This window comes from Callithrix jacchus, chromosome 4 (assembly GCF_049354715.1).
Source record: "Callithrix jacchus isolate 240 chromosome 4, calJac240_pri, whole genome shotgun sequence".
NCBI classification, from domain to species: Eukaryota; Metazoa; Chordata; class Mammalia; order Primates; family Cebidae; genus Callithrix; species Callithrix jacchus.
Genome location: NC_133505.1, coordinates 33,928,404 through 33,938,147, shown reverse-complemented (window position 1 = coordinate 33,938,147; position 9,744 = coordinate 33,928,404). Strand labels below are relative to the sequence as shown.

The following is a 9,744-nucleotide window of genomic DNA, read 5'->3' as shown; positions in this document are numbered from 1 at the left end:
AGTGGGATTCTTGCTGCATACTAGGGGTGAGACTTCTGCAGCATCTTCTGGCATAGGAAATGGGAACCATTACTAAAGAAAGGCTAGACTCCTCTGCATGCCCAGAGGATCCTGGAGGGCACCCATCGGATAACCCTGTTCCAGTTTACAGAATCTCAAGTTTCCCCACCAGGGACCTGACTTGCTGTAACAGGCCTGCCTTTGCTGACTGTCAAACATCTCTGGAGCACTGTGGCCCTCGAAATGACGTTTTCAACCATAACTCCATGCTATCTTTCCTTTCACTACAGGAAATAAAGACCTCTCCATGAGACACTGCAGAGGCTGTCACATGTAGCCCATGATGGCTGTTAACAATCCACAGGTTCTCATGATCCTTTTATAGGGCATCAGCACAGCTGAGCAGTGACCAGCCGACTCCACTGACTTTGTAGGTTTCCTCCCAGCCCCATCATTATTGTGCAGGGGATTCTATCACCGCACTTCCCATAGCTTCCCCTAACTAGGGCATCTTCTCAGCTCAGCACTGGGGAGACCCACAGCAGCTCAGCTGCACCTCGTGCCACAGAATTTCTGTGTTTCCCGCCAACCCACGTGGCATCCTCTTGGCCTGCCTGGCGGTGGGTGAGCTTATTTCAAATTTCTAGTTTTGCCTGTTTTCATGGATCATCCTTCATACTACTTGTGTTAATTAGGGTTACCTGAGGAGCAGACCCCGATACACTATTAAACGTGCACAGATGGTTGAAATGTCACTTTCATAAAGGATTGTTATTAGTGTATCATTTAGATTGTCTTGCAAAAGTCTCATTTGTTTTGTTTTTCCTAGATGGCTGCCAATGTTGTTTTAAATTTACAAATGTGATTATTTTATCTTCAATGTAAATTGGTTGCATGTTGTTTAACCTTATGTATATAGTTTCACATATCTATAACAGTCATTTGGGCCTCTTATATTCTAATAATTAAGACTTTAAGCTGTGTCTACCTTGCAGTGCAAGTATCAGTCATGCATAACCCTGGCACTAAGAGTCAAAATGGAAAGTCCCTCTCCTGTAAAATTTCACAAAGTTTCTGGGTTCTTTTTCCACTGAGTGGGAACAAGTCAGCCAATGAGGAACATGAGGTCTTTGTCCTCATCTAGAGGTGCTTCAGCTCTCAACTGTGAGGAGCGCCAACCACTAGGAAGGGCTCCCTGCCTGGGTCCTGGACCCCTACACCATGGCAGAGGCCATCCTCCCTCCCAGTACAAAGCAATGTCCCAGATAGCAAGCTGGCAAGCAGCTGTTCACTCTCAGGCAGTTTTCCCTTTTAAGGCATGAATTTTTGTCTGAGGACCTTCCTGTGTCCAGATGATCAAAACTGATATCATCTACTCCCTTCTCTGCCCAGGGGCCTGTAGCTGTGCCCTCCACTCACAACAGGATCCCTTCAGAACACCCTATAAGAAGCCAACATCTCCATCTCCATACAGGCTTACACATGCTCCATGTGTGCACTGAGCTTCGGTTCTAATTGAGGAGGTGTCAAGGGAGGCTCACTAGTCCAATAGTGCTTGAGGCCTGTACCAGTGTCATATGCCAGGAGCCAAGGTTACAAGGGATACAAAGAGCCCAAACCTACTAAAGAAGAGAAACACCTACAGCATGCAGGTCTAGACAGGGCAAGAAACAAGGCCATTCTTAGCCAGCAAGAAGAGGGAAAGGGAAATTACGGGAGTATCTTGGAGATTTTGCAGATTTGTTTCCAGACCAGGACAACAAAGCAAGTCACACATTTGTTTTTGTTTTTTGAGTGCAAACAAAAGTCTTATTTGTATGCTACTGAAGTCTATTAAGCGGACAATAGCATTATGTATTAAAAGAGCTATATACATACCTTAATGTAAAATTACTTTATTTCTAAAAAATGCTAACAATCATCTGAGGCTTCAGCTAATCCTAATCTTTTTGTAGGTACAGGCTCTTGTCTCAGTGTTGGTGACTGCTGACTGGTCAAGAGAGTAGTTGCTGAAAAACTGCTGGCAATTTATTAAAATAAGACAATGAAGTCTGTGGCATGGATCGATTATGGACACTTAGAGGGCATTGTAGGGTTACTAATCTGCCTACCTTCAATACTGTTGAGTCTCTGGGAATAGAGGGTGCCAGGAGAGGGAGAGAGCTGAGAAAACAGCCAGTTGACCAAAAGAGAGCCCTCATAGCCAAGTCAATTAAAAGCAAAAAGAACAAAGCTGGAAGCATCACACTACCAGATTTCAAACTATACTACAAGCCTACAGTAATCAAAACAGCATGGTACTGGAACCAAAACAGATATATAGACCAATGGAACAGAACAGAGGCCTCGGAGGTAACACAACACATCTACAACCATCCGATCTTTGACAAACCTGACAAAAACAAGCAACGGGAAAAGGATTCCCTGTTTAATAAATGGTGTTGGGAAAACTGGCTAGCCATGTGCAGAAAACAGAAACTGAACCCCTTCCTGACACCTTACACTAAAATTAACTCCAGATGAATTAAAGACTTAAACATAAGACCTACCACCATAAAAACCCTAGAAGAAAATCTAATCAAAACCATTCAGGACATAGGTGTAGGCAAGGATTTCATGACCAAAACACCAAAAGCATTGGCAACAAAAGCCAAAATAGACAAATGGGACCTAATCAAACTCTACAGCTTCTTTTTTTTGGCGGGGGGGAGGAAGGCAGGAAGGAAGGGAAGAAGGACGGTAGGGAGGAAGGAAGGGATGAAGGAAGGAAGGAAGGGAGGAAATGGTGGGGGAGGGAGGGAGGGAGGGAAGGGAAGGAAGGAAATCAAGCAATGAGAGAGACATTGCCGACCTGGATCTAGAGGTTTACAAGTTGATTTCTTTTTTTTTGAGAGAAGGAAAGAAAAAAAAATAAGTAAAGGAGAGGAAGAAAGAGGAAGAGAAAGAGGGAGAGTAAATGGAAATATTGCTTTATTTTGAAAAAAATTGGGTATTAATAATGGCCAGTGTTTCATTTAAACTTATGGGTAGGTGTGATGTGGTATTGACAAGAATGTATATTTTGTGTATTTGAAGTGGAGAGCTCTATAAATATTTATTAAGTTTACTTGTTCTGGATCTGAGTTCGAGTCCTTGATATCCTTATTAATTTTCTGTCTCATTGAATCTAAGTCTCCTATCTGGGTGTTAGGATCGTTAGCTCTTCTTGTTGCATTGATCCTTTTACCACTATATCTTTGTTGCTTTAAAATCTATTTTATCCGATACGAGAATTGCAACTCCTGCTTTTTATTTATTTATTATTTATTTTTACTCTCCATTTGGTTGGTAAATCTTTCTCCATCCCTTTGTTTTGAGTCTTTGTGTATCCTTGCATGTGAAACAGGTCTGGACATACATGCTGTTGGGTTTTGGCTGTGTCTTTTGATTGGGGGATTCAGTCAATTTAAATTTAGGGTTACTGCCATTTGACGTTGACTGGCTGTTTTATCCATTCGTTGGTGTAAATTCTTCTTTATGTTGGTGCTCTTTACTTTTTGGTGTATTTTTAGAAAGGCTAATACTGGTTGTTTCTTTCTGTGTGTAATGCTTCTTTCAGAAGCTCTTGTAAAGCAGGCCTGGTGGTAATAAAATCTCTGAGTTCTTGCTTGTTCATAAAAGATTTTATTTTTCCTTCAGTTGTGAAGCTTAGTTTGGCTGGATATGAAATTCTGGGCTGAAGGTTCTGTTCTTTGAGGATGTTGAATATTGGCCCCCACTCTCTTCTGGCTTGAAGAGTTTCTGCTGAGAGATCTGCTGTAAGTCTGATAGGCTTGCCTTTGTGGGTAACCTGACCTTTCTCTCTGGCTGCCCTTAGTATTTTCTCCTTCATTTCAACCCTGGTGAATCTAACAATTATGTGCCTTGGGGTTGGTCTTCTTGAGGAATATCTTTGTGGTGTTCTCTGTATTACCTGGGGTTGAATGTTGACCTGCTTTGCTAGTTTAGGAAAATTTTCCTGAATAATATCCTGAAGGGTATTTTCCAGCTTGGATTCATTCTCTCCATTGCATTCAGGTACACCTATCAAACGTAAATTTGGTCTTTCACATAGTCCCACATTTCTTGGAGACTTTGCTCATTCCTTTTTATCCTTTTTTCTCTAATCTTTTCTTCACGTTTTATTTCATTAAGTTGGACTTTGACCTCTGATATCCCTTCTTCTGCTTGAACAATTCGAGTGTTTAAACCTGTGCATACTTCTCGGAGTTCCTGTATTGTATTCTTCAGTTCCATTAATTCACTCATACTCCTGTCTAAGTTGTCTATTCTCAATAGGATTTCATCAAACCTTTTTTCAAAGTTCCTAGTTTCTTTACGTTGGGCTACAACATGTTCTTTTAACTCACCGAAGTTTGTTATTATCCATTCCTTGAAGAGTGATTCTGTCATCAGGATGCGCTCATTCTCTATCAAGCCTTGTTCCATTGTTGATGTGGAACTGTGATCATCTTTAGAGGGAGAGGCATTCTGACTTTGAGTATTCTCAGCTTTTTTACGCTGGTTTCTTCCCGTCATTGTAAATTTATCCTCCTGTCGTCTTTGAAATTACCAACTTTCAGATTAGGTCTCTTGAGTGGACGTCCAGGTTGTTAGTTCCCAGGGCCAGAGCAGCGGCATTAAAACTGATGGTGCTTTTCTGCCCAGGATTCTCCTGTCTGGCCTCCTTCTTGTGTTCGTAGTAGGCGACTCTGCCTTCCCTGGGCTCCAAACCTCGGTCAGAAGGGGAGCTGGTCCCGTTTACTCTGCACCGGCTGCCGCGCCGAGGTGCCGTCACAGCCGCTGTACCGGGCTCTGGTGTTGTGCTGGGGGCCCGTGCGGGTCCTCCGAACCTGTTTACTTTGCTCCGAGAGCTGCCACGCCGAGGTGCCAGTGGAACTGCTGCGCCAGCCATGAGAGTCGCGCTGGCCACCCATGTGTTTCCTCCACTGGGGGATCTTCTGCTCCATGAGCGACCAGAATTTGTCTGAAAGTGTGGCGTCCTCTAGTTCTCCGCGCCTTCCCTGAGAGCTGCAATCCCGGGATGTTAGTGATCGGCTATCTTGGATCATTCCTACAGCTTCTGCACAGCAAAAGAAACAGTCACTAGAGTGAATCAGCATCCAATAGAATGGGAAAAAATTTTTGCAGTCTACCCATCTGACAGAGGGCTGATATCCAGAATCTACAAATAATTCAAACAGATTTACAAGAAAAAAGCAAACAAGTCCATTCAAAAATGGGCAAAGGATATGAACAGACACTTTACAAAAGAAGATATACATGAGGCCAACAAACATATGAAAAGATGCTCATCATCACTGGTCATTAGAGAAATGCAAATCAAAACTACATTGGGATACCATCTCACTCCAGTTAGAATGGTGATCATTAAAAAATCTAGAGACAGCAGATGCTGGAGAGGATGTGGAGAAATAGGAACACTTTTACACTGTTGGTGGAATGTAAACTAGTTCAACCATGTGGAAGACAGTGTGGCGATTCCTCAAGGACCTAGAAATAGAAATTCCATTTGACCCAGCAATCCCATTACTGGGTATATATACAAAGGATTACAAATCATTCTACTACAAGGACACATGCACACGAATGTTCATTGCAGCACTGTTTACAATAGCAAAGACCTGGAACCAACCCAAATGCCCATTGATGATAGACTAGACAGGAAAAATGTGGCACATATACACCATGGAATATTATGCAGCCATCAAAAATGATGAGTTCGTGTCCTTTGTAGGGACATGGATGAAACTGGAAACCGTCATTCTCAGTAAACTGACATAAGAACAGAAAATCAAACACCGCATGGTCTCACTCATAGGTAGGTGTTGAACGATGAGAACACATGGACATAGGGAGGGGAGTATCACACACTGGGGCCTGTTGGGGGGAAATAGGGGAGGGACAGCGGGGTGTAGGGAGTTTAGGAGAGATAGCATGGGGAGAAATGCCAGATATAGGTGATGGGAAGGAAGGCAACGAATCACACTGCCATGTGCACCTATTCAACAATCTTGCATGTTCTTCACATGTACCCTAAAACCTAAAACGCAATTATAAAAAAAAGCCAGGTGGTAGAGAAAGTCACAACACACACGACATTTATCATTAATTTCACCATTTAATAAGGGTGTGGTTCATGGTGCCCAAAAACCATTACAAGAGTAACTTCAAAGATCACTGACTGTGGGTCACCATAACAGGTATAATAATGATAAAACTGGAAATATTTCAAGAATTACCAAAGTGTGATACAGAGACATGCAGTGAGCACATGCTATCAGAAAAATGGTCCCAACAGACCTATATGACACAGGGTTGCCACAAACATTCAGTCTGTTAAAAAAAAAAAAAAAGAAAGAAAGAAAAAAGAACACAGTGTCTGCAAAGAGTAATAAAGGGAAGTACAATAAAAGATACACCTGCATTGCCAGGTGCAGTGGCTCATGCCTGTAATTCCAGCACTTTATGAGGCCAAGGCAGGTGGATCACTTGAGGTCAGGAGTTTGAGACCAACCTGACCAACATGATGAAACCATCCCTACTAAAATTACAAAAATTATCTGAGCATGGTGGTGCATGCCTGTAATCCCAGCTACTCAGGAGGCTGAGGCAGGAGAATGGCTTGAACCCAAGAGGCAGAGGTTGCAGTGAACCAAGACTGCACCATTGCACTCCAGCCTGGGCGAGAGAGTAAAACTCTGTCTCAAAAATAAAAATAAAAAAGATACACCTGCAAAGGGGAAATCAGTACTTAGGCAAGATCAGGAGGACCTTTCCATCCAGGTGGACCTGGACCTGGACCTAGACCTGGACCTGGACATGAAACTTCCAAGCTCTTCCACCAACCAGCTGTGGAGTCCTGAGCACATCTGACCCACAGCTGGCCCTGATACACACTTGCCCAGTGAGTGCTGAATGAAACCACCTAAGTCAGTTTTCTCATCTGCAACCCAGTGGTGTAATTCCTTCCTTGCAGCATTCAGGGGAATAAGTGAGAAGAGACACAATGCCAAGAGAAACAGACAGAAGACCTGCGGAAGGCCGGGCCCAGTGCTCTAAAGCAAGCTGTACCTAAAATGGTGGGAACGTTTTTCAGATCAGGAGCAGGAGTTGTTCTGGCTTCTGTCTGGGTCCAGGCTGGGAGGGACATTACTGGCAGCAGAACAGGATGGGGGCAGTGGCTGTGACAAGTCTAGCACTTAGGTAAGGCCAAGGCCTGGAGCTCTTGGTGGCTGCTGGGCAGCTCAGACAGCCCCTGCCTCACCCACCATGGTCCTGCCTCTGCCTTGGCTCTCTCAGTGCTGTTTCCTTTGCCTCCTCCTGACCTTCTGCTCCCTGGCACCCCAGGGCTCCTGATGCTGTTACTCCAAAATCCCTAAGGCAAGCAGAGAAGAGCAGAACAGCTCCAGGGGCAGTGAGAAGCTGAGGTCACCCCCAAAGGTAGGTGGCACCAAACATGGGGGTGCAGGAGGTAAAGGGGATCTGTACCAGAGTAAGGAAAATTCCTCCAAATCCCACCCCGCATCACCCCCACCCCTGAAGCTCCTTGTCTATCTCCAGCTGTCAGCTCCAGCTCCGGCCTCCACCCACTCAGACATCAGGGCTTTGTCTCCACAGCAGCACAGTCCACAAAGTCCTTGAACAGGAGTTCTCCCCATCTAACACTTAATTATTTCTTACTGGTGAGGGACAGCTGATCCTTTTTCCAGGGACCCCCTATCATGTTCAAGGCATCTAGATAAAGCCCCTGGGCCAGGGATCTCTATCAGTCCCTCCAAAGGCCTATACCCAACACAGGGAGCTCCTTGGGCTTAAGCTAATGGGCTAGAAAAAGAGACAGGGAGGTCCAATTCCTCCCTTACACCCAGACCCTGCAGCACAGGTTCCCAGGGCCTCAACACCCTGCCCCGGCTGATGCTCCCTCCCTAAGTTTCCTCACCAGGGCCCCTGAACCCACCATACAGCTGAGCTGGCCCAAGTGAGGAGTTGCTGGAGCAGCAGCTGGAGCTGGACCAGGCCCTGCTGGAAGGGCAGGAGGGAGTGGGGGCCCCAGGCCCTGGCTCAACATTTAGAAGCTGAAGGAACAAATGAGGAGGCACTGAGAGAGCCTGGGAGGAGACACCCAAGCTTCCCACCAGTGCCTAGGCACCCTCCATGCCTGGAAATACTGTCCATCCCCCCAGGTGCCCCAGGATCAGAAACACCCCAGCCTCTCTCAGGCCAGAGAAAAAGGAAGAGACCCCCACAAAGGGCCAGCAATTGGCAGGCAGTGAGGGAGCCAAGCCTGCAGTCTTAGTCCCATCCCCCTCTGACTTCACAGCAGGGCACCCAGGCCTCACAGGAATTTATGCTGGACCATGCGCTAAAATAACCTCACCCGAATACAGCAAAACAAGAAAGCACTCACATATAATGCAGATGCACTTGTGTTTCATTTTTAGTTATGTTAAAAATTCTGACAATCAGGAATGGGGGTTCAGGAGTGGTGCTGGTGCAGAAGAAAGCCAGAGGGTGGGGTTGTTGGTGAGGGGAGTAGATTTTCCATCACACCCACCCTGGTGTCCTGTCCTGAAGGACAGATGGTCACAATCCAGAATGGGAGAGTCTTGTATCATGTCTGTTCAACTGAGGGGAAAACATGACACAGTCAGAGTAAGGAATGAAAAGGGGAAATGAGGCAAACATACAGCACACATGCAGATGCTGGTGTACTGTGTGGGTTCAGAGGACAGACTCGGGGCTGAGGGAAAGGATGTAATATGATGAGAGAAGACAGAAACCCCACACAGAGGCCAGGAAAACATCCCAACGAGCATCAAAGTCCAGGGGGCATGAACCAGTCAAGTGTATCAGGTGTCCATGACCTAGGTGATGGGATTGAAGACAAACACACTGAGGAACAGAGATGACCTCAGGGATCCATGAGCTCAGCACTCACTGTGGGGGAGACTCTGCCTCATCAGGCAGCTTGTAACACTGACCTCAGCGTGATGCTGCTCATCACTGAGGATCCTGGCATCATTCTCATCGGACACACACTGCCAGCTCTGGCCACCTGGAAGGAGACAGAGGGTGGGACTAGCAGATCCCAAAACAGGAAGACACCCAGAGGGTGGGATGAGGATGTAAAGTGCGAAAATATACAAAAAGTAAGGAGGTGGAGGAGTGGGTGTCTTTCTGGGTGTGGGGCTTACCTGATGGATGGAGGTCTTGAGTCCTCAGGCATGTCGTAGGTAAAGACAGTGTCAATTCATCCTCTCCATGTCCATGACTCAGCCAAATAGGTGGGTTGCTAAATAATTGGTCTTTAAAAATCTTTTGGGGTCATTCTCCAACATGTGCAGAATAGCAATATATTTTAGTCACCTGAGGTTCATTCCCTGGCTTCCTGGTCAGTTTTCCCAAAGCCTCCCCTGCCAAGGTTCCCGATGCACATGAGAAGGTAAGGGGAGGAGGAATTAGTGGATCATGGACCGAGGTGCCATTTCCCATCACTAGAGGTGGCAAGGAGTGGAGTCATCAGCTGCAATTGAAGAGGTCTCTGCCCTCACAGTGTGTTTGGTCACCTCATTGCCCAGGCTGAATTCTGAGAAGAAAGAGGAACTTGACTGTCTACTGAAAGTGATAGCCCTGAGAAGAAATCTATGCAAGTACCTGCAGGATGATCACTGAGGTCACCTGAGAGGGTGAGACAGGGATCTG

At 45.7% G+C, this 9,744-nt stretch overlaps 1 pseudogene; it reads left to right on the top strand.

The window, feature by feature from the left end:
* The first annotated feature begins 7,240 nt into the window (after positions 1-7,240).
* On the top strand, positions 7,241-8,315 carry LOC144582387 (mitochondrial coiled-coil domain protein 1-like; annotated as a pseudogene).
* Positions 8,316-9,744: the final 1,429 nt, after the last annotated feature.